This window comes from Pelophylax lessonae (genome assembly GCF_965119305.1).
Source record: "Pelophylax lessonae genome assembly, chromosome: 3".
NCBI classification, from domain to species: Eukaryota; Metazoa; Chordata; class Amphibia; order Anura; family Ranidae; genus Pelophylax; species Pelophylax lessonae.
The window spans coordinates 233,940,631-233,965,814 of record NC_138770.1 but is presented as its reverse complement, the minus strand read 5'-3'; positions in this window follow the sequence as shown (position 1 = coordinate 233,965,814).

Below are 25,184 nucleotides of genomic sequence, written 5' to 3'. Positions count from 1 at the left end.
CTTTCTATGCACAGTGACTTGCGTGACCCCTTTCAATGCACCAGCGTTTCAGTTCCCAGTGGAGGGGGGGGGAGTGGTTTGCTCCTCAGCGCATACAAAGCACGACAGATGGGGCTCGCATATGATATCCAGCGGACATGAACCTCACAGCAAAGACTCAACTGAGCTGAGTGTTGGAGAGATGTGTGATCAGAGCTGGAACACTTCCCACCATACACAATACACACACACGATCCTCAACAGCACCCAGTCACAGATCCCAATGCATCCCTTCTAACTGTCCACTCCAGCGGCGCTGACCGTGTCTTGCAAAGGATGCCCCCGGTATACCCCCCACCCACTCCACCCCCCCCCCCTCCCGAGACACTTACCTGTAGCGGCAGCTTCATTCCGTTCCCCGCGTCTCCTCGAGTCCTGTCTTCCCGCCTCCTTCTCTGCCAATGGCATGAGGTTTGCCTTTCGGCCAATCAGGAAGCAGGCTTCCTGATTGGCCGAAAGGCAAACCTCATGCCATTGGCCAGGAGGAGGATCAGTGTGACAATAGCAAATTTTCATTCGCTATTGTCACACAATGGGTGGGCTCGGGACGCACTGCTCAGTGCCCCGGGTCCACCCCTTGCTGAAGCCTATTAGAGCCTATGGCTCTAATCAGGTGATGTTAAAAAAAAATCCCCATTGAACTCCATGCGTCCGGCGCCCTGCATGTAGATTAGGGGGCTGGACGCATAGATGGGGGGGGGGGGCGGCGCCCCGGCGCCCCTGCGCCCCCGCGCCCCCAACGCACCGGCCGCCACTGCCTACTATGTGTATGTATAAGTAAGGGACCTTAGATTGTAAGCACCCTGAGGGTAGGGACTGATGTGAACATGCAATATACTAAATATAGAAAGTGCTTCATAAATCACCACTGTCACCAGTGTCAGCAATCTTCTTAGCCTCCTGCCACACCACCCTGGCTACTGTGAGAATCGGGACCGAACGCCCTCCCAGAGCCCTTGCCAGGGCCTCCAGTGCCACCAACAAGTGCTCCAGCCCTAACACCCTGGCAAGATAGTATTCAACAACAGCTGGAGTAGTCGGAGATAACCAGTCAGTCAGATGGCGTAACTGTCCTGCAAAGTAATAGTAGTACAGATTGGACAGTGCCATACCTGCCTCCAATTTCGGGCGTTGCAGCGTGGAAAGTTTAAGCTTACGTCTAGTATTAGTCCATATAAAAGACACAAAAAGCGAGTCAAGGAATTTAAAAAATGATTTAGGAACCGGGACAGGTACGTAGGAAGTCACATAAAGACACTTAGGCAACAAGATCATCTTGATGAGGTTTATTCTACCCGCCACCGATAAAGGGAACCTAGACCATATCCCAAGCTTGTCTTTAACCACCTGTAGCAGGGGATCTAGATTAGACCGCAGGGAATCCGATGGAGACCGCGTAATAATGATACCCAGATACTTAAATGAGGACACCACCCAGAGGGGGGTAAGGGGGTGTAAGATTCTGGTACCTTTGGTACCCTTATTTACCATTTTCCTTTCAAAACATTGCGTCCCACCTTTTTAGTTAGGTGGAACGCATACACCTTTAAGACGGATGACGTCATCGCTGAGCGGCTATTTCAATCGCCAGCATTCTCTCTCACGTTGTTCGTTCAATGTGTGTCTACATGCTCACAAGCCTTGTCTTGCTGTCGGAACCTCTAGCTATTCGCCTTTACCTGGAACAGACCGGAACCTCGCATCTGATCCCGTATCTCGCTACCGGATCACTCCCTCACTACTGGACCCCTCTACTTACTAAACCTTACTAGTGATAAGTACCCCACAGGGGAATCCTCCATAACTAACTTACACTATCATCTTCTGTACATTAAGGACTGTTACTATCTATGCATACTAATTCTACCATCTGCACTGTTACATAGATTGCTAGCTCTTGAGTCTACTACCATCTATCCTTGCACTGGGTTAGTCTATCCTGTCTATGTCATCTGCTGTCCTTACCACCTGTTACCATACATGATTACTAACCTATCTGCATTCTACCTATTACCATCTACTACTCTCCTGAACATTACTATCAAGTGCTTACCATTACTGTCACTGCTCACACCTGTCCCTTCAGCACATCACCTCCATACTATCATATACATCCTATCACTCCAGGAACATCTTATTGAGTGTGTGTATATCTGTATGCTGAAGCAGACAGGCCCACAGTGATGAGTCTGGAGAGTTGGATCTGGTATTCCAACACATCTCTACATGACTACTGAGTGGAGATTCTGCAGCTGCAAATCCAGCTTACAATAAAAACGCAGGAGCGTTACAGGGGGTCAACCGCCACAGTAGCCCTAGCATCAAATGGCATCAGTGCAGACTTCTGCCAGTTGATCTTCAGGCCAGAGTAGGTGCCAAAGCTATCAATAATGTGCATCGCAGCCGGCAGTGAAGTGGAAGTATCCCGGAGATACAAAATAAGGTCGTCCATGTAGAGCCCAATGACGTCAGTCCTGTCACCCATAGTAATGCCCCGCAGGAGGGGAGACTGCCGAAACCTCAATACCAAGGTCTCAATAGCCACCACAAATAACAAAGGGGATAATGGACACCCCTGTCTGGTACCTCAATGTAGCTTTATAGACGGGGACAGTAAACTATTAACCAGGATATGGGAGGTGGGATCTCTATAAAGGATCGAGACCCAGGCCTGAAACTTACCCCCGAAGCCAAAGGAGCGCAATGCCGCCATCAGAAACCGCCACTCAATCGAATCAAAGGCCTTAGCAGTATCCAATGAGGCCAGTGCGCAGGACCCCGGGAAAGACCCTTTGAGTTGTAAAATCGTCTGTGTCCTCCGCATATTAATAGATGTGGACTTGCCAGGCATAAAGCCGGTTTGGTCCGGGTGAATAATATCAAGAATCACAAGATTAAGGCGTTTAACCAAGATTTTCGCAAAATCTTGTAATCAATATGCAATAGGGAAATTGGGCGATATGAGGCACAGTCCGTCAAGTCTTTATCAGGTTTGGGGATGAGGACCACCATAGCCGAGTACATGGATGAGGGCAGCCTACCCTCCCTAAAGCAGTGGAGTAAACCTGGGCTAGGACAGGAGCGAGGACATCCAAATAACGACAATATACCTCTAGGGGCAGGCTGTCAGGTCCAGGGGCCTTACCCTTACCCAGGGAAGTAATCGCCTCCCTAACCTCGTCCTCTGTGATATCCGCCTCTAACCCCTCTCTCTGTTCCTGTGACAAGTGGGAAACAACAAGTCTGACAGGGAAGCGTCTATGTCGTCGCTAACAAAGGTCAAAGTGGAGAAATACATATTCGTGTAAAAATCATAGAAACAGGAAAGTATGTCCCCAGCCATTCGGGCCTCAGAGCATATGATTTTGGTCACTACCGTACTACCCAGCTGCTGTCTCGCCATATGGGCCAATAACTGACTGGACTGATTTCCAAATTCGAAATATTTCTGTTGAGTATACAAAGTCTTTCGATTAGCACTAGCACAGGTAAAATCAGCATACATGCGGGACAGTCCCTCCCAATGGACACGATTAGAGACAGTAGGAGAGTAAAGGTAAACCGCCTCAGCCTCCCAGTATCTCTTCTCCAAGTCCTCCTCATCCTGTCGAGAAGCCCGCTTAATATACGAGATGGTAGACTTAAGCGCTCCTCTCAAGAATGCCTTCAGGGTGTCCCAAATTATTAGGCTCCTGTCCGCCCCATGAGCCTCCAAAAAGACAGAAAGCTGATCAGGGATGCGGTCATTGGATCCAATTTGGGACAGCCATAAGGGTTGTACCCTCCACTGCCTACGGATACCCCGGACACCAACATCGATGGACATAGACAAAGGGGAATAATTGGAGACTCCTCTAGGGAGATATACGACAGAAAGCAAGGTAGATAGCAACCGATCGTTCCCCAAGGCCAGGTCAATTCGTGAGAGGCATCCCCTACTAGGGACGGCCCAGGAGTATGACCTAACCCGGGGGTTAAGGACCCGCCACAGGTCATGCCTCCCAAATTCAGCAATTAAGGCCCCAAAAGCAGTCAGGGAAGGAAGAGACGGGGCCAATGAGTCACCATGTCTATCCAGTCCCGCATCAGCAATGAGGTTAAAATCCCCCAAACAAAGGACGTATGCTTCAGGGAACAGCGCAGCAAAGCTAATGGCTCCCTAATAACATGCAGATTGGCAGGTGGGGGATTGTAAATACCTAAGATAACAAAGGGGAGAGCATGCAGTTGGGCACGGATAAACACAAATCGACCATGGGGGTCAGTCATGAGGCGGACACACTCCGACCCCCCTGGAATAAGTAGAATGACAGGAGTGGCCTGAGTCTCCTGCAGGCACACCAGGTGCAGGTTGGATTTTAAAACAGTGGTAAACACCTGGGAGCGCTTATGCGGTGAGCCCAGCCCCCGCACATTCCAGGACAGAAAGGCATTAGCCATCATACCATATAGGGTACCATAGGAGTGACAGGAGAGGCAAACCAAGCAGTAATAGTACCGTGTGGAACGGCATAATCATGGAAACGTAGTTGTACCTGTAAGAGAAAATTAATAAAAGGACCTGGAACTCCGGGCTACACAGCAAAGTATGCTGAGAAATGTAAACTGACAATAACAAAGGGAACACATAAATAAACAGTTTCAATGGGGCATTGCCCACACAATGCCACAGCATATGTTAGGGCAATTCGTGGAGCCGGCCGGCTCAAAGCTCTCATAAACAGAAAAGAAAATACAGTGACAGCACCAGCCCGTGACCGAGCCAACGACCTATATCAGAAAATAGGAGGAAATCAAAAAAAAAAAGGGAAGGGTGGAGGGAGGTGAAATACCATATGACATTTTTTGCTTTTTTTTGAGACAGGACTTTGTTTTGGTGATATTTAGTCACCAATGGGTTTTTTTTATTTTTTGCTAAACGAAAAAAGAAATGAAAATTTCGATAAAAAAGGTTCTTCGTTTTGTTTTTTAAATTTTGCAAATAAGTAACTTTTCTTCTTCGCTGATAAGCTGCACATTGCGCTGACAACCCTCCTGGTTATCAGCACTCCTTTCCTCAGACACAGCACGTGAGGAAAGGACTGCCAATAACTAGCAAGTCTGTTTACATGTGATCAGCTGTGATTGGACACAGCTGATCACATGGTAAAGGGCCACTGTAATTGGCCTTTTACCACGATCCGTGATCAGCTATGTCCAAAGGACACAGTGGTCACAGAGCACGCCCAATGCATGGCCCAGGAGGCAGGGTTCTTTACAACAAGCCACCATATTGTTTGTTTAGAAAACCCCTTCTCCTTTTCCTCTCTCTTCTTTTACATTTTTTATTTTCCAATAGTTTATTCTGGTTTTTCACAAATACCAGGAGGAGTCATTTGGGTGTGAACATATGACATAACCGAGTGGCAACAGAGGTAAACAATATAAGTAATACCAAATGTTTGGTATAAGGCAAAGGGGTGTTGTTAACCCACCCCTGACAACCCATCTGGGAAAAAACTGTGTCGGGGAGGGAGACTGCATTGCCCTTCTTTTAAACCCAAGTATTTTAGTGAATTTTTACAGTGAAGGTTAAGCAGACATGTGGGAGAAAATATATCGACAAATCAGGAAGGACTGATCCTGGGAGATCAGACAGAACAGAAATAGGAATCATAGGTCCTAGATTAGCATATATGATGTAAACTATACACTTAATTATAATTTTCAAATGCGATTGGTGAACTGAAACCTAATATAACATTACCCAGAAGTAGAAGGAGCAATCAGTATTAATCAGAAAGGGTTTCCAGTCCATCCAAGATAATGGCCTTAAGGGGGAAAGGATTTTGGAAAGGATGTGGGGGGAGGAGAGAAAGAAAAAAGAAGAGGTGGGAGGGATGAAGTGGGTTGGGAGGTTAAGGAGGCATTAGGGAAAAGAGGAAAAGAAGGGGAGGAAGAGAGTTTAAAAGGGGAATGGGTAAGAGGGTAAGGGATATCCCAGAATGAAACGAAGCAATGGGAGGGGAGAAGCCGCTCAGGTGTGTGTTCCAAACCTGGTGCAGGTCAGATCCGTAATCCAAGAACTGTAGAAATCCAAAATTTGAGACCACACTCAAGGTGAATGTTGAAAATCAAAAAATATCCTTTATTCTTCATAAATGAAATAGACAGACAGTGTGCAGACAGACGTGCCAGGTTGACGCGTTTCACTACGCTGTAGGTCGCTTACTCATAACCACACGATGAGATCTCGAAAGTCGGCGAGCATTTGTAGGTAGACAGATAAGTGGAAACAAGGCGGTGTAATCAAACACACCTCGAGCCAATTTAATTAATGAAACAAATGAGTGCCAGACTATTCGAAATGTCAAGGTGAAAATTGTTATTGACACATAAAATCCCACCAAGGGGAAAAATGTTGGACATTGTGAAAAACAAGTGAAACATTAAATAAAATCACGTAACATTGTAAAAAATGGAAAGTTGCAAAGAGGACACATATGAATCCTGCTCCTTCAATACCAGTAAAAGGAACCATCTACATAACAGGTGTAAAATTGTAAAAAATGTGAATTTTCTTTGTAAGGGGGAGGGGGAGGGAAACAAAAAATGTGAAAAAATCATATATATATGGTATAATGGGAAAAATAAATAATCAAGATGGTAAATGTAAAAGAATATATTGAAATAAAAAATGTGTATATAAAGTGTATATATGTGAATAAAATAATATGTGAAAATACATTATAGGGAAGAAGCCCAAAGAAAAAATATATATAAATTATTGAAAATGCAAGGTAATCGTAAGAAAATATCTCATATGTGTGTAAAAAATAGATAAATAAATATTTTGTATATATATATATATATATATATATATTATATATATGTACATGTATAGAAAAAGAATTATATACATATATATATATACAAACACACAACTGATAAAAATTATCATTGGTGATTAAACATCATGATATATGTCTTTTGTAATTCCAAATACATGTAATATAATATAATCTCTGAGTATCTCTGAGAGATACAAATCATTTGTTAAATATTATGGACAAATTTGTGTGGTCGGAGGAGTTCATCTGGATCACAAGTGATGTGTCCAGTTTGTACTCCTCTATACCTCAGAATTTGGCACTACAGGCTATTGATGTTTTTTTTAAACAGAATACCAATCTATCTACGTGTCTTCAGTTGTATATTTTAGAAGTTTTACAATTTCTTTTGACACATAATTATTTTTCCTTTGATGGGAGTTTCTACCTCCAAAGATGTGGGGCAGCGATGGGGGCCAAGTTTTCCCCCTCTCTCGCCAACCTCTACATGGGTTGGTGGGAGAGACCCCACATCTTTGGAGGTAATAATCCCTTCAGAAGTCACATCGCTCTATTTTATCGTTACATCGACGATCTGATTTTTGTCTGCCACCGAGATGTAGATTTTGATGAATTTTTGTATTATCTTAATAATAATTCGTTAAATTTAAAATTTACAGGCCAAAAAAGTCCTGATAAATTTGAATTCTTGGATGTTAGTTTGAGTCATTTGGGCAATAGAGTCACGTCCAAATTATACAGAAAACCATTATCTGGCAATAGTTTACTGCATGCCAGATCTAGCCACACATTGCACAACATCAAGGGTATACCTGTCGGCCAGTTTTTAAGATTGCACAGAATCTGTAGTAATGTTCTTGATTTCAATAAGGAAGCCTCTTTACTGTATTCTTGCTTTCTTGCAAGGGATTATCCAAGGTGGATGTTGAATCGAGCCTATCTTTTGGCCCTGAATCGGGCCGATCTCTTATCTACAGGAGATCTGCGTGATCGCTCCAACATGGGCATAAACACCGCTAGCAATAGCATTTCTAGTGCCGGAATCCGTTATAAACATAAATATAAACATATAAATCATAAAGACAAACATCAAAATTTAAATAAACCGGTTCCCTTTGTCACTTTGTCCCTGCCCTATAGTCTAGAATTTCAAAAGGTTAGATCGATAATTCATAAACACTTACCAATTTTGAATTCAGATGATATCTGTGCCGACATCCTAAACAATGGAAACTCTTTGTCACCCCGTCTTTACTCCAAGAGACCCACCACGTCTACTACCTAGTTGCACTGTAAAGGTAATTACAGGTGTGGCATGACAGACAATTTCGTTTGTTCTTACAATAATAAAACATATCGCATAAACAAGTTTTTTAACTGTAACACCAAGTATTTAATTTACCTTATTACCTATAAATCCTGCTCTACACAATATGTAGGCAGGACTACTCGTAAACTTAAAGAACGCTTTAGGAAGCACATTAGCGATATAAGAACATTAAAGTTCACGAATGTAGCTCGTCATTTTAATAATGAACACGAAGGTGACATCTCTCTCGTGCAGGTTCAAATTATAGATCAAATCACCAAACCCATAAGGGGTGGTGATGTATTTCGATTACTCTGCAAAAGAGAGGTGTCATGGATCTTTAGACTCCATACACGTATACCCCAAGGCCTCAATTGGGAATGGGATGTCACCCACTTTTATGAGTGATCTCCTCCTCCCATAAAGCTATGTGTCACCTTTTGTAGTTAGATAATATAAAATAATATAATTTAACTATTTAATTATCTATTTAGACACTTCCAGGTGCACATTTAATGCTTCATATGTTGAAATATATGCTATTGGGGGCGTGTCCTGAACATGGCGGAGTGAGGTCGCACATCTCTGGAGCTCCTGCAGTCTTCCCCTGTCCATGACTTTTTGCCTGCCTATCTCTGCACCGGAATGAGCACAAGCCGCCGGAGGGGACCCAGGAAGCCTCTCCGTGCCTCACCTGGCTCAGAGCTGCACCGCTACTTTCCCGAGACCCGATCCTCTTCAGCCCGCGCGGGACAGGCCCGGACACGTGTGGCTCCCCCGGCCCTCATGGCTTCCCCCCCGGCCTCACCGCTTGTGCCTGCCCTTTTGGAACTGGGGTTACTGCTCCCGACACCCGTGGTGCCCTCCATGAACTCTCCTTCTACCAACCTGCCCCCTGGAGACACGAATGACCTGCGGCTGAGAGGGATCCCTGAGGCCACAGACCAGGAATCGCTGCTGCCCATGGTACATGCCATCTGTCATCGCCTGGCTCCTGACATCCCGCCGGCCTCCCTGGAGTTTGACCGGGTGCACAGGGCCTTAGGGCCCCGGTCCTCCGATGTGGAACGACCGCGCGATGTGGTCTGCCGCCTACATAGATACGCGCACAAGGATACGATCGTCCGCCAGGCCTGGGAAGCGGGAGAAATAGACTTCGACGGGGCCAAGGTACGGATCCTCCCTGACCTGTCTCGGGCCACCCTTCAATGCAGAGCTTTACTGAGGCCCCTCCTGGAAAGGATCCGGCAGCTAGGCTGCACATATCGCTGGGGCTTTCCCTTTGCCCTGACGGTGAGGAAGGGTCCATCCTCGATCACAGTGCGCCACCCGGATGACTTGCCGGTGCTCTTCTCCTTCCTAGAGGTCCCCCGATTGAGGTTCCCAACTGGCTGCAGCATCTCCAGACCCCGGGGCGCAGGGGTCCTCCTGCACCCGGGAGGGAACGTGGTCTCCCGCTGCGCACCCCCAGAAGACGTCGCAGACTGGTCCCGGAACCGGCGACGGCGGTGAGGGAGGATTGATGACAGATGCCTGTGTTCTACTGATGCTGACTGTTCTCTTTTTGAGGTGAGACCGTATTGTTCTCTGGCCCTGTTGGACCTGGTCGCTCCCCTGCCCTCTCCCTGGCTAAGCCACGAGACACCTCTGACTGATGGAGCAGCCCAGTGTCGATCTGGGGCTCCCTGGTTCCCGATGTCTCCCCTGGCATTCTGAACCCTGTTTAGTGGAGATGGTCCCCCTGGGGGGTTGCCCTCGATCCCCTTCTCTGGAGCCGTGACTGACTGGGAGCAGGACCGCGAATGGCGGCTGCTGAAGTGTCCCCTGCACCCTGACTTTTTTTACATGCCAGTTTGCCGGAACTGACTTGGATCCCCCCCCGCCCCCCCCCCCCGAGTGTTGCCGATGCCCCCTACTGCTGTTGCCTGTATGTGCGGGTTGCGCTTCTTTGACCACGCGATGCCCCAGGGGCATCCCTGCGCTCTGGCAGTTACAGTGGCTATCAGGAATGTATCTACCATTCACCATGCTCATGTGGACTCGCAACTGACTTTTCTCTGAATGTCTCGATGATAGGTTATACCCCCTTGGGTTGATTGCTGCCGTTAGCGGGGGGGAGGGGGGGCGGGGGGTGGTGTTGGCGGGCCCGTGTTGGGGACTTGTTCTCTTAGGGCTGCGGCTGATGTGTTTGGGGGGATCTGATCCCTGCTCTCTGCTCTCATCCGCCTCGGCCCATGTGTCTGTGTCACCGGCGGGATGTGTGTGGAGGACTGGGAGGGGGACGGCGGGTGGTGGCTCCCCTGGGATGGGAAATGCCGGGAGATATGGGTGTGGGAGGAGTGTGGGGGAGGGGCGGGACCGTAGGAGACTTCATTGGCTCTCACCTCTGAATGTTACCTCATTCTGATTGAAATGGTGTTGAAAAACGAGAATCTTGAACAAACTCCAAGGTCTCTTAGGAAATGTGCTTACCAAACGACCACTAAAAATCTGCAAGATTCATATGTCGAGGTGTATTCACAGGCCAGGGAGATTGACTGGAGTTCATATGCCAGGATCCTCGATGAGTGATGTCATAAATTAAACATGAAAGAAAAAATCTCCATAGTGTGATACCGTACAAATATTGAATGTAGTGATCAACTATATAGATCAGATTGGATTCCACCACCAATTATGTGAAATATCCCTGACCAAATGTGCAGCAGCTTACCAAATAAAGGAATTAAGCCAGTGAATAACCCAGTGTTGGGAAAAAAAAGGATGAAGGGGAAACCACCACCGATTGTGAAGCCTCTTACCAGATGAAAAATAAAGTGAGCAAAACACGGTTATTTCCAGATGCACCAAGAAGCCAACACGACACCCAAGAGCACTGCAAGCCTCTTACCAGATGATAAATGATATGCACAGTATGGTCACTTGTTGCGCTTCCCCATCATAGGCAGATAACTCCGGGACCAAATGGCATCAAAAGATATTGCTGTAGAGTTCTCAGTACCAGGGTAATAAATTACACCAGCCCAAGTAAAAAGAAAAGCGCCAATAGTGTAATATATTCTAACACAATTTATTAAAAAAGGAAAGGCACTTACAAACATAAGTATAAAAGTCACGAAGGATGAGAAGCCGCCGGCCAGACGGCAAAGCGCATCCGCTCCTTAGATAAACTTCCGGGAATGACGTCAGCACGCCGCGACCTGACGGCGTTTCGTCCAAGAAGACGTTATCAAAGGTACGGACGGCGTGCTGACGCCATCTCTTATACAAGAACTAATTAGGGTAACCGGAAGTGATTGAACAGTTCCGCCCTAAGACTGAAGACCGGACATCAAGTATCCGGAAACAGGGGAAACCTGTCCCACCATTTTGCTTAGGGGCAAAGCTCGACCTCAGTATCCCTATGCGTCCCACACTAAAGGACAACCTCGCTCCACGCGAAATGATCACATACATGAGAATATGTGTTGCCACTAATGGATTAGCAAAACAGTGGTAAAATTAAAATATAAAAAACAAAAAAGCGAATATGGATATTCAAGTCCCGACGCCATCTAGCGTTCAGATGAGGAACGTGTTAAGCGAACCAGCACTTAAACAGCATAGGACCCGGACAGCCAATTCGCCCACATTATAGTACATTTTTTAGGCCAAATCTATAACGAACCATATTCAGATTTTATCTGGAAATCAACATAAATATATATCACACAGTTAGGTGTTACCACTATTAAAGGGATATCAATAATGCATTTTAGGGTGCCAATCGGAGAACCCTCTTCATAATTCATTAAAACCTACAATTAAAAATCATCCAAATTGAATGAATGAGCAAATTTAAATTAAATTAAATCATGTTACACAGCAAGATATAATGGTATCAGAATTATAACTAATCACATGAATACCATTCATGTATATTGATACCTCTAACTGATTTACTTAATATTAAAAAGAAGAGGGGTTTCGATCGGTGCCAAATATTAAGTAGATGATACATACAATCCCCATACAATTATCAGTCAGATTAAATTGTATTAACGAAAAGAGGGAAGGAAAGACGTATAAAGCAAGGGTCTAGGAGTTATCCAAAAATGCGTTTACCTCAACATCAACATTGAGGCCATATGGTACATAGCATTTTACCCGGTGTATCCAGGACATCTCGAGTTTCGAGATGCCCCTTATAAGAGGCTCACCCCTCCAATGTGGCACAAAGCGATCTATGCCCAGAAAGAGGGTATGTCTTGGGTCCTTATTATGAACAGCAGCATAGTGTTTGGATACGGAATGTTTAGGAAAACCCTTCCTTATATTTGCCACATGTTCATTTAGCCTTACATTAAGTGGGCGTTTAGTCCTACCTATATATTGGTGTCCACATGGACACTGAAGGAGATAGACAACCCCAGTAGTTGTACATGAAATAAAGGGCTCGATATTGTGCCTACGTCCTGTACTTTTGGACACAAAATCCTGAACTCTTCTCCGTTTGTTGGAATTAAGGGTGCAAATTTGGCAACCTTTATCCCCCCTATCCCTGCTCTCCACCTCCCCCTGCTTCCTGCCCCCTTCCTTTCTTTTCTTGTCCTACCCCCTTTCCTACCGGTCAGACTTTTCTAACATAGTTCCCCCCCCATGGATCCCGTGCGGGTGACCTCGATTAACGCCAGAGGGCTCAATGTGCCCGAGAAGCGCCGAGTCCTGCTGGGTGAACTAAAACTGCTCCATACAGACGTCGCCTTTATCCAGGAGACTCATTTCAGGGTGGGTGCTTTTCCCCTCCTCCAGAACAGGTTTTTTCCATGCGTGTATCACGCCCCTAACGCAGAATCCAAGTCCAGGGGGTATCTATTCTGAAATCCAACCGGCTTCCCTGGACCCTGCAGGACCGTAGAATCGACCCACGGGGCAGGTTTCTGTTCTTGAAGGGCCTTCTGGGTGAGGTTAAGATCACACTGGCCACAATCTATGCCCCGAATGCTCATCAGGAGGTCTTCCTCCGTAAGACGCTGACTGCTTTGGTAGACTTTGCGGAGGGCAGACTCATCTTGGGCGGGGACTGTAATATCCCGCTGGATCCGTCTTTGGATACCTCCGCGGGCGCCTCTTCGGTCTCCCGTGGCATCCGGCGGCAGGTCCAGACGCTGTTGCATGACCTCCAACTGGTGGATGTGTGGTGTATCCTGCACGCGGGTGAACGAGATTACACATTCTTCTCAGAGCCCCACCAGGGGTATTCCCGTATCGACCTCTTTCTGCTGCCCCACAGGCTCCTTCAGTCTGTCGTGGGGGTAGAGGTGGGATCTATTACTTGGTCAGATCAAGCCCCGGTGACTCTGACGGTCAACCTCAGTGGCACTGCCAGGGCCTCCGATTGGCACTGGAGGTTGAACGAGAGTCTCCTCCAGGTGCCGGAGGTACTGGCGGACGTCACACAACAACTGCAACTATACTTCCAGACAAACTCGGATCAGGACAGTGACCCGGGGGTGATCTGGGAAGCTCACAAGGCGGTGATCCGGGGGGTTCTCGTCCGCCACGGGTCGCGCCTTAAAAGGGAAAGAGAGGCCAAACTCAACTCGCTGCTCGCGGAGGTGGCACTCCTTGAGGACCGTCACAAACGGAGCCTCGACCCGACCGATGGGGCGACACTGACGCGCCTCCGGGATCAGATAGCGGATCTCCTATGCTACCGAGCCAGAGCGGCGCTCCAGCGCTGTGGGAAGATCTTCTACGAAGCCGGAGACAAGTGCGGGAGGGTCCTGGCCCGATCCCTTCGGGAGCGACAGGCAGCCTCATATGTTCCATACCTGGTTGATGCTGATGGCAACAAGGTGCATTTACCTAAGGAAATTGCACAGTCCTTTGGGGCTTTCTACGCCCGTCTCTACGGCATCCCGCAACCGCCTTCGCATCTTCTCCCTCTTTCCTCCTATCTGGATGAGATCGCGTTGCCTCGACTATCCTCGCCGGATCGGGAGGCCCTTGACTCCCCCTTCACCCAGGAGGAATTGGCGGCGGTGATTTCCTCGGCAAAAAAGGGTAAGGCCCCGGGACCAAACGGCTTTACGGTTTCCTACTACCAGACCTTGCAAGCCCTGCTGGCCCCCCCTTTGCTGCGCCTCTTCAACGCGGTGGGTCGTACCTGCGGGTTCCGTGATGAAACGCTGAGCGCCCACATCTCGGTCATCCCCAAGGAGGGAAAGGATCCCTCGGCGTGCGGCAGTTACCGCCCGATTTCGCTCCTCAATGCTGACCTAAAGTTTTTCACGAAACTTTTGGCCCTCCGCCTTCAATCCCATCTTACTGGTCTGGTGCATTGGGACCAGGTGGGCTTTGTTCCCTCCCGAGAGGCGAGGGACAATACGACTAAGGTCATTGACTTAATCCACCAAGCGCGGGTCGGTAATGTCCCTTCTATCTTTCTGAGCACCGACGCCGAAAAGGCCTTTGATAGGGTCAGTTGGCCCTACATGTTCGAAGTGCTTCGGCGCTTTGGTTTCGGTAGTCAGATGTTGGCCTGGATCCAGGGAGTGTATACTACTCCGGGGGCGAGAGTAAAGGCGAACGGGGTCCTTTCGGACCCGATTCGTATTTTTAACGGTACCCGTCAGGGTTGCCCCCTCTCGCCTTTGCTCTTTGCTCTATCCCTGGAGCCCTTTCTGGCGAGGGTTCGTTTGAACCCGAATATCTCCGGAATCCAGGCAGGAGGCAATGCCTTCAAGGTGTCTGCCTACACAGATGACCTTCTCTTTACACTCTCTCAACCTTTGATCTCCCTACCCTGCCTCATGAAGGAGTTTGAAGCGTTTGGGTTGCTGTCTAACTTGAAGATAAACTTCTCAGAGTCGGAGATCATGGGGGTGGCCCTCCCTACTGCACTGCGGGACTTACTCGCACTTGACTTCCCGTTCCGATGGGCCACGGCTGGTCTTCGTTATTTGGGCACATGGCTATCTCCAGACCCGGCGGACTTATACAAACTGAATTTTCCGCCACTTCTCTCGACGATCCACTCTCTGCTTGATAAATGGACGAGGGGCTTGCACTCGTGGTTTGGACGGTGCAATATCTTGAAAATGTCGGTTCTACTGAAGCTTCTCTATCTGTTCCAAGCCCTCCCAGTGAGCATCTCGACCTCCTTCTTCAGACAGGTTGATTCTGCCTTCACACGATTTGTCTGGGCTGGGGGGAGGCCGCGGTTGGCCCGTCGCCTGCTAGTTTTGCCCAAACATCATGGTGGCGTAGCACTTCTTGACGTCCGCCGTTACCACCAGGCCGCCCTTATGATGAGATGGATTGACTGGGCGTGCCACGCCGAATTGAAACAATGGGTGAGCTTAGAGGGTTCCCTCTTTTCAATCTGCCTTCCTAGGGCCCCCTTGATTTTGCGGGACCTACCGGCGGAGGTCAGGCGTCACCCTACCATTGCCCCGACATTGCGGACGTGTGCCTCGGTGGTAACTAGTAAGAACCTCTCGGACGGACATTCTCCGCTATTCCCGGTTTTAGGGAACCCGAAGTTCCCTTCAGTGTGTGCGGGGGACAGGTTTGCTGATCTTGTCACGGAGGGCCGCTTCCAGGCGTCGCACTTTCGGGAGGGAAATGGTTGGGTATCTCTCTCGCAGCTGACCTCGCAGACGGGAGGTTTCCGCCTGTCCCGGTGGCAAGCGCTGCAACTCCTCCACTTTCTCAGGAGCCTGGGTTCCCCGTCGGAATTCGGGAGGAACCAAACCTCGCTGGAACAACTTCTGGATACGCATGGTGCTATGCCCCACACCCTTTCCCAGCTGTATGCTCTCCTTTCCGCACCGCCCGAGGACTTCGTCCTTCCGGGAATTTGTAAGTGGGAGAGGGAGCTGCAGAGAACGTTCTCGGCTCCAGAGAGAAGCAATATCACCCGTTTTGCTCTAAAATCATCTATCTGCACCTGTATTCAAGAATGTAACTACAAGATACTCATGCACTGGTATTACTCTCCGGAGAAGCTGCACCGCGTTTTCCCGGATTCATCAGACAGATGCTGGCGGTGCCTGCGAGAGAAAGGTACCTTGTCTCACATCTTCTGGTACTGTACTGATTTAGGGGTTCTGGATGGAGGTGCGAAGGATCGCCCAATTGATGACTGACCGGGTCGTCCCGGACGACCCGGCCTTCTTCCTACTACACTGCACGGGCATTGCCCCTAAGCGATATAAAAAATCTGTGCTTAGACACCTTGCGGATGCAGCTAAATCATGTGTCACCCTCTGTTGGAAGAGCACTTCCCCACCTACGATCTCGCTGTGGCTCTGCAGAGTCAAATGGCTCAATGACCTGGAGGACTTGGTGCTCCTGGCGCAGGGGCGGAGAGAGAGATACACCCAAACCTGGGCATGCTGGAACACCTTCATCCTGTCCCCTGAGGGAATGGCTCTGAGTGGAGTCCCGGGTTCCCCTGCGGTATGATTGGCGTCGGGAACACCCGCACAGGATGGGCTCTCCTTGATTACCCTCCTTTTGGATCAGCGTTTTATACTGGTCCCTGGTCTCATGACCGACTTACTGTCTGCCGTTACTGCCCCCCTTCTCTTCACCCCCCTCTGGCCTTCCCTCTTTCTCACTACCCGGCTGTTGTTTACCCTTCCCTTGTCTACCCCCCCCCCCCCCTACATGTTTTTTCCCCCACTTTGCCCGTCGAGGTCCAGGTTTTTTCGTTTTCTTTTACACCCCCTTCTTTTTGATGGTTATTTTTCTGAACATCCTTATTTTTCGGGTCCCATGAGGTTGTTGATCCAGATACCACTGTATTCATCATTCACGTTTTCTTGTAGCTATTGACATGAACCAGGCCCCAGGCTACCGGTGGCTAGAGATTGCTATAATACTCATGGCTACAGTGCCTTTGCTGTGAATTTTGACTTGACCTTCTCTGTAGCGTGTTTATGCTGTACGGATCATGGACTCGAATGTATTCTATGTTATAGTCTGGACTTCTATGTCTGTCATTTATACGATGTATGCTTATTGCGTGTTTAATAAAGAAATTTTAAATATATGCTATTATGTTTTATATTCAAATATTTTCTATGCCGGTTTCTCTTGAACAATTTTTCCTTTAGACATTTACACACTTCGATGCAATTTTCTTCCCAGGCACCCCTATAGTCATTGGGTCTGGAGTTACCGGGTGATATATCACAGTTTTATCAATAGGTACCAATATCCTTTTTGGGTTGATTTTATTGCACCGATGTTATGTACATATCGTCTGGTGTATGGCTGCTCGTAGTATACTATTTTAGTATTTCACCATTTTTATTGCTATAGAGCGAAACAAGACTTTTGTGGTTCTTTGTGCCTTTTTGTATCTATTTGCACTTTGACACTTTATATGGTTCTCGTATTTACAAGTTCTTTATTAGATCTCTTGTGCTTGGTTGTTGCTTTGATAGTTGTTTTTAGTCACAATATAAAGACTAGGGGTTTTCCTTGTTTTGTTTCTAGGAGTTGGTCTCAGTTTGAACATGGAATGACCTTGTAACCATGGTTTTTTGGACACATGCGGGGAGTCTTCTTTTACACAAAAATAGATTTCATATATACATTTTATAAGTGCCGGATATATTTTTGAAATATTTATTATATATAAGAAGGATGTTTTGTCCACTGTTATCTTTATTATGTGTACACCCCCTGCTGTGCCCCCTTTACCATGGTGCGTTTTATATTTCCAGTATGACATATATTTTATATTTTATATTGTGTATGGTTAATGACATGATATTGATGTTAACATCACATAGATTTGAGATCAACTCCTAAATTTTGACATATTGCATATGGGGCACCCATACTTATGGACTTTTTAGAATCCTTCTACTTCCTCCAGTTTGCTATTCATGGTTGGTTTGTGTCACTAAGTTATTATATTACATGGAATTACAAAAGACATATACCATGATGTTTAATCACCAATGATAATTTTTATCAGTTGTGTGTTTGTATATATATATGTATATAATTCTTTTTCTATACATGTACATATATATAATATATATATATACAAAATATTTATTTATCTATTTTTTACACACATATGAGATATTTTCTTACGATTACCTTGCATTTTCAATAATTTATATATATTTTTTCTTTGGGCTTCTTCCCTATAATGTATTTTCACATATTATTTTATTCACATATATACACTTTATATACACATTTTTTATTTCAATATATTCTTTTACATTTACCATCTTGATTATTTATTTTTCCCATGATACCATTATATGATTGGTTCACATTTTTTGTTTCCCTCCCCCCCTCCCCCTCCCCCTTACAAAGAGGGATCTATTCACATTTTTTCACATGTTTTACAATTTTACACCTGTTATGTAGATGGTTCCTTTTACTGGTATTGAAGGAGCAGGATTCATATGTGTCCTCATTGCAACTTTCCATTTTTTACAATGTTAAGTGATTTTATTTAATGTTTCACTTGTTTTTCACAATGTCCAACATTTTTCCCCTTGGTGGGATTTTATGTGTCAATAACAATTTTCACCTTGACATTTCGAATAGTCTGGCACTCATTTGTTTCATTAATTAAATTGGCTCGAGGTGTGTGTGATTACACCGCCTTGTTTCCACTTATCTGTCTACCTACAAATGCTCGCCGACTTTCGAGATCTCATCGTGTGGTTATGAGTAAGCGACCTACAGCGTCGTGAAACGCGTCAACCTGGCACGTCTGTCTGCACACTGTCTGTCTATTTCATTTATGAAGAATAAAGGATATTTTTTGATTTTCAACATACACCTTGAGTGCGGTCTCAAATTTTGGATTTCTAAGGGATATCCCACTCCTTTCCTCCGGCTGATCTCAGTTTCAAAGGTTATTAGTATGATTGCCCATGATTTGGGAACATTTAGTCAAATTCACAAATTCCAGCCAACAGGCTCAGGTTTTCCAGAATTTGGAAGGGGTCTTTCTGGCTTGGTGTATAAGGTCCTCCATTTCTGCGACAATCTTAACGTGGGTAAACCAGTCGACTATAGTCGGAGATGAATGCTTACGCCACAGTACCGGTAAACACTTTCGGAGCGTTGATTAAGTGGGGTATCAGCGATTGGTTATAGCTGGCATGGGATAGGGTTGTGTGATATAGAAGGAATTGAGCCGGGTTGTATTCTAGTGTAAACATCATAATTCTAGAGATGAAATAGACCTCTTTCCAAAAAGGCTGGATAGCTGGGCACGACCACCAAATGTGTAAAATTGAGCCTGGCTCTTTATTACAGTGCCAGCAAAGGGAGGATACTATGGGACAGAATTTATGAATTAATTCAGGGGTGCGATACCATTTAGAATATATCTTGAACCCATTTTCCTGACAGAAAACCTGAGGAGCCTTTGTGGATATAAATATAAATGCATTCCCATTCCTCCGCTGACAGGTCCAGTGAGAGATCTCGTTCCCATTGTTGGTTAACCTTATGTTATTTATGGTCAATGTTAGAAAACAAGATAGCGTAAAAGTCTTATATCATGTGCCTTTGTGGTTCAGTTCTTGTACAGAGTGATTCGAATGGGGTGCGGGATCTGGCCCACACTTGGGGGGGGTCCAGAATTAGTCAGAAAAATTGGATTTTTGACTTACCGAGGTAATCCGCCTGCCGATTTTCCACCCTGGGAATGTGCACAGTGGAGAGGGCTGGAACAAACCATTCTGCCCATCTTAGAATGCCGGCTACACCCAGAGCTGCCAGGGAACTCCTGGTGCCCCCTTGATGATTCACATATGCCACAGCTGTCGGACTGGATTCGGACAGAACACCCCTTGAGATTGTCCGTCCAGTGGAACAGGCTCAATTTGATTGCTCTCAGTTCCAGAACATTGATCGGGAGCTTGGACTCTTCCAACCCCCAGGTTCCTTGAACATTCAGGGTGCCCAGTACTCCCCCCCAACTGGTCAGACAGGCATCCATCGTCACCACCGTCCAGAATACTGGAAGGGAGGATTTCCCTTGGAGAAGATTCAGAGAGCTGAGCCACCAAGTCCTTGGATCTCCGACTCAAACGAAGCAGACTGTCCAGGGATAGAGGATCCTTGACAATTTGACAAGGATCTCCTGTTGCAAAAGTCTTGTGTGTGCCTAAGCATATGGTACGGCCTAGAAGGAGGACACCATCAGGCCCAGCACCTGCATAGATGACCTGAGAGACACTAGGTCGCAAGCCAGCAGTGACAGAATCGCTTCCCTTAATTTCTGTAACTTCAAAGGAGGTAGAAATACCTTTGCAGAAGCTCAATCTAGGATCATCCCTAGATATTCCAGTCTGGTTGTTGGAACCAGAGCAGATTTCTGAAGGTTGAGATTTCAACCGAACTGCTTCAGAATGTGAATGGTCACCTCCAAATCCCGTTCCAATGTCACAGATGAGTCCACTCGGAGAAGATCGTCCAGGTACCCCAGAATCGCTATTCCTCTCTGTCGTAGCAGAGCCAGGATAGGGGCTAACACCTTGGTGAAGACCCTGGGAGCAGAGGCGAGACCAAACGGTAACACTACAAATTGAAAATGGTCCTTGCCCACCATGAAGCGGAGGAATCGTTGATGACCCTGGCAAATAGGGACACGGAGATAGGGATCTTTGATATCGATCGAGGCCAGCAGGTGCCCCCCCGATGCAAGAACGCCACCACTGACCGCAGGGACTCCATGGGAAATTTCTGGACGCGCACAAAGCGGTTCAGGGTTTTGAGGTCCAAGATCGGACGTAATGAAAATGGTATTATTAGTAGTAATCAGCATGGATTCATGAAAAATCGTTCTTGCCAAACCAATCTATTAACCTTCTATGATGAAGTGAGCTGCCACCTAGATAAAGGTAAGCCAGTGGATGTGGTGTATCTGGACTTTGCAAAGACCTTTGACACATTTCCCCACAAACGCTTACTGTTCAAACTAAGGAAGGTAGGTATGGACCATAAGGTGAGTACCTGGATAGAGAACTGGCTCCAGGGGAGAGTGCAAAGGGTGGTGATTAATGGGGAGTACTCGGATTGGGCAGGTGTGGATAGTGGGGTCCCCCAGGGTTCTGTCCTGGGATCAATCCTGTTTAATTTATTCATAAATGATCTAGAGGAGGGGATATCTAGTACAATCTCAGTATTTGCGGATGATACTAAACTAAGCATGCCAATATCTTCTATGCAGGATGTGGAAACCTTACAAGCGGACCTGAACAAAATAACGGGGTGAGCAACTACATGGCAGATGAGGTGTAATGTTGAAAAATGTAAAGTAATGCACTTGGGTGCCAGAAACCAGAAAGCAAGCTACTCACCTCTGGGTGAATCTAAGATGAAAAAGGACCTGGGGGTACTGGTAGACAACAGGCTTGGCAGTGGCATGCAATGCCAAGCAGCTGCAAGCAAAGCCAACAGAATACTGGGATGTATAAAAAAGGGGATTCACTCCAGAAATAAAGAGATTATTCTCCCTCTCTACAAGACTCTGGTCCGGCCACATCTGGAGTATGCTGTCCAGTTCTGGGCACCGGTCCTCAGGAAGGATGTGCTGGAACTGGAAAGAGTCCAGAGAAGGGCAACAAAAATAATTAGGGGAATGGAGGACATCAGCTATGAGGAAAGACTACAAGCACTGAACTTATTCTCTCTGGAGAAGAGACGATTAAGGGGGGATATGATACCAATGTACAAATACTGTACTGGCGACCCTAGCATAAGGAACAAACTATTCAGGGAAAGGGAATACAATAAGACACGTGGCCACTCACTAAAACTAGAGGAAAGGCGGTTTAACCTTAAAGTACATAGGGGGTTCTTTACTGTCAGAGCAGTAAGGATGTGGAATTCACTTCCGCAAACAGTCGTATCAGCAGGGAGCATCGATAGTTTCAAAAAACTATTAGATGGGCACCTTAAAGACCACAACATACAGAGGTATATAATGTACGGTTAACAGCAAACACACACACACATCATAGGTTGAACTGGATGCACTGATGTCTTTTTTTCAACCTCACTAACTATGTAACTATGTAATTTGCCCTCCTTCCGTTGAACGGTAAACAGGTTTGAATAGAACCCTCAAAAGCGTTCCTGATAAGGGACTGGTACAATCACGCCTTGTGACAGCATATTCCAAATCGCTTCCTGCAGCCCCGCAAGGCGGTCTGGGGACAGCTGAGGATTGGAGGGAAAAAATCTGTCTGGCGGACGAGAACTAAACTATCTTGTACCCGGACTGAATTACCTCGTGGACCCACCTGTCGTGCAACAGTGAGGTCCAAGGATCCGGGAAGAAACGGAGATATTCCCCCAGCCCTGAAGTGGGTGAAAGCGCCCCTTCAGGCAGAAGGGGTCTTACTTGGAGGTGCTGGGGGCAGAGGATTTCGGCATACCAGCCCACCGTTTCCTGGATCCTTTTCCGCCCGAAGTCTGTTTGGTTTTCTGCGACACGTCGCACGAAAAAGACGCTTCTGGGCTGTAAAGGAAGGACCTCGCTTATGCGAGGGAGACTTACCCTCGAGTGAGGAAGGAGTCTGCTCTTTCCCCCAGTGACTGTCTTGATCAAGTCATCCAAGGAGGAACTAAAAAGGTGATCACCCTGAAAGGGAAGATCCGTTAAAAGCTTCTTAGAAGCCTGGTCGGTCGACCAGGACTTTAACCGGATTGCACGTCTGATGAGCACACATACCACTGACGCTCTGGCCGCGAGCGAAAAAACGTCCAAGTTAGCATCGCATACAAATTGCAGAGTCTGCGATAATTGGTCTGCGAGTTCCAGGGCAGATGACGGTAACGGGGTTACCGTCAGTGCCTCTCTCAGAGCCTTTACCCATTCAAACATAGTCTGAGAGACTAGAATGGTAGTCAGGGCAGGCCTGAGAATAGATCCCACTACCATATACAGGTGTCGGAAAAAGACCTCAATACGTCTGTCAACTGGATCAGGGAGAGATGAGGATTCTGCCACCGGTAAAACCGTGGCCTTGTGAATACCGCATATCTGGGGGTCCACCTGAGTGGGGACCGTCCATTTGTGTAAGATCTCTTTCTCAAACGGGTAGTGTCTAGCCAAACGTTTCGGAATTGCTAGCGTGCGATTAGGTCGCCGCCATTGTTCCTCCACCAAGGCGGGCGAAACTTCGAGACAAGGGAAAATCTTGCCCTGAGGGATCCAAAGGATACCAAGGCTCCTTGCGATTTAGAAATTACATCTGTGATTTTTAGGGTGTCCCTCACTGAGCATATCAAAGCATCTACCAGTGCCTTTTCCTGTGTCAAGGTGGGTGTGGAAACATCCTCTTCCGCATCAGAAATATATATAAATTATGTAGCGCCAAAGGATAAATAAATTCAATATACACAAAATGTGTCAATTAACCAAAATGTAAATATCTGTAAATGAATAAATACATATAAAAATGTATCACAATCAAAGTGCAAGTGCTCTAAATTAATGTGATAAAAAATTCCAAGTGGTAAAAACTATATCGGTGGATAAAACAATAGTTATAATAAATGACTGATGTCACAATAGGTGCTCGTGCAAATATAAATCACGCATATGCATATACTAGTGTGAATTAGAAATAGGTGCACAAAAGTCCATAAAAAATGGGTGATATCTTCTGTGTTCGTATCAAAATACCAAGTGCTTGTGCTTGAATAACTAAAAAGTGCCTTGGTGCATAAATGGTAATGCTGGCCGCTCACCTCCTGGTTTGGCTCACAAATTATAATGAGCCAAAACCGCTTTTTGCACACACAGGTGCCAGTAGGTGTGGATAGGTAACTTCCTCCTGTCCTCCCTCTGTATATAGGTGCTTCAGGTAAAAAATCTGCAGTGTCGCTGACACACTGAAGGGGATAGGGTGGTCGCTTCCTCTCCTGGGGAAGTCGTGGTTTCGACGTAACGCGTACGGGGGGAGGATCCTGCACATGCTGTAGCACCCATATCACTGTCCATGCCCGCACTGGCTGAGTGCCAGTACACGTGAGTGGTTTTTGGTTTTATTTATCCCAATAAAGTATACGTTACAGAGAGCACTAGATCACTATATTTATTTCACACATGTAACGTATTGTGACGGTGGAGAGAGGAGTGTGAGGAAGCGACCACCCTATCCCCTTCAGTGTGTCAGCAACACTGCAGATTTTTTACTTGAAGCACCTTTATACAGAGGGAGGACAGGAGGAAGTTACCTATCCACACCTACTGGCACCTGTGCGTGCAAAAAGTGGGTTTGGCTCATTATAATATGTGAGCCACACCAGGAGGTGAGCGGCTAGCATTACCATTTATGCACCAAGGTACTTTTTAGTTATTCAAGCACAAGCACTTGGTATTTTGATACGAACACAGAAGATATCACCCATTTTTTATGGACTTTTGTGCACCTATTTCTAATTCACACTAGTATATGCATATGCCTGATTTATATTTGCACGAGCACCTATTGTGACATCAGTCATTTATCATAACTATTGTTTTATCTTCCGATATAGTTTTTATCACTTGGAATTTTTTATCACATTAATTTAGAGCACTTGCACTTTGATTGTGATACATTTTTATATGTATTTTTTCATTTACAGATACTTACATTTTGGTTAATTGACACATTTTGTGTATATTGAATTTATTTATCCTTTGGCGCTACATATTTTATATAAATTTTTGGATCGTTTTTGGTGTTAGGTGAATGCACTTTTATGTTGGCAGCCATTGGTCCCCTTATCTGGCTTTTTAGCTATTAATTGGGGTATTAGTTTTTTCATTGGTCAGCGCTGATTAATCACTCTTTATCAAATATCCGCATCAGAAATGTCTGAATGCAGGGACGCATCCTCCAAAAGGGGGTCTGGACCATATTGGCCTCAGAATCTGAGGTCTGAGATGAGGCAGGCGAGGGCAGAGAGCATTTCTTAGTAAATGCTGCCGCAATAACTTTGTTCATTTTTCTGGACATTTCTTGTGAGCATCA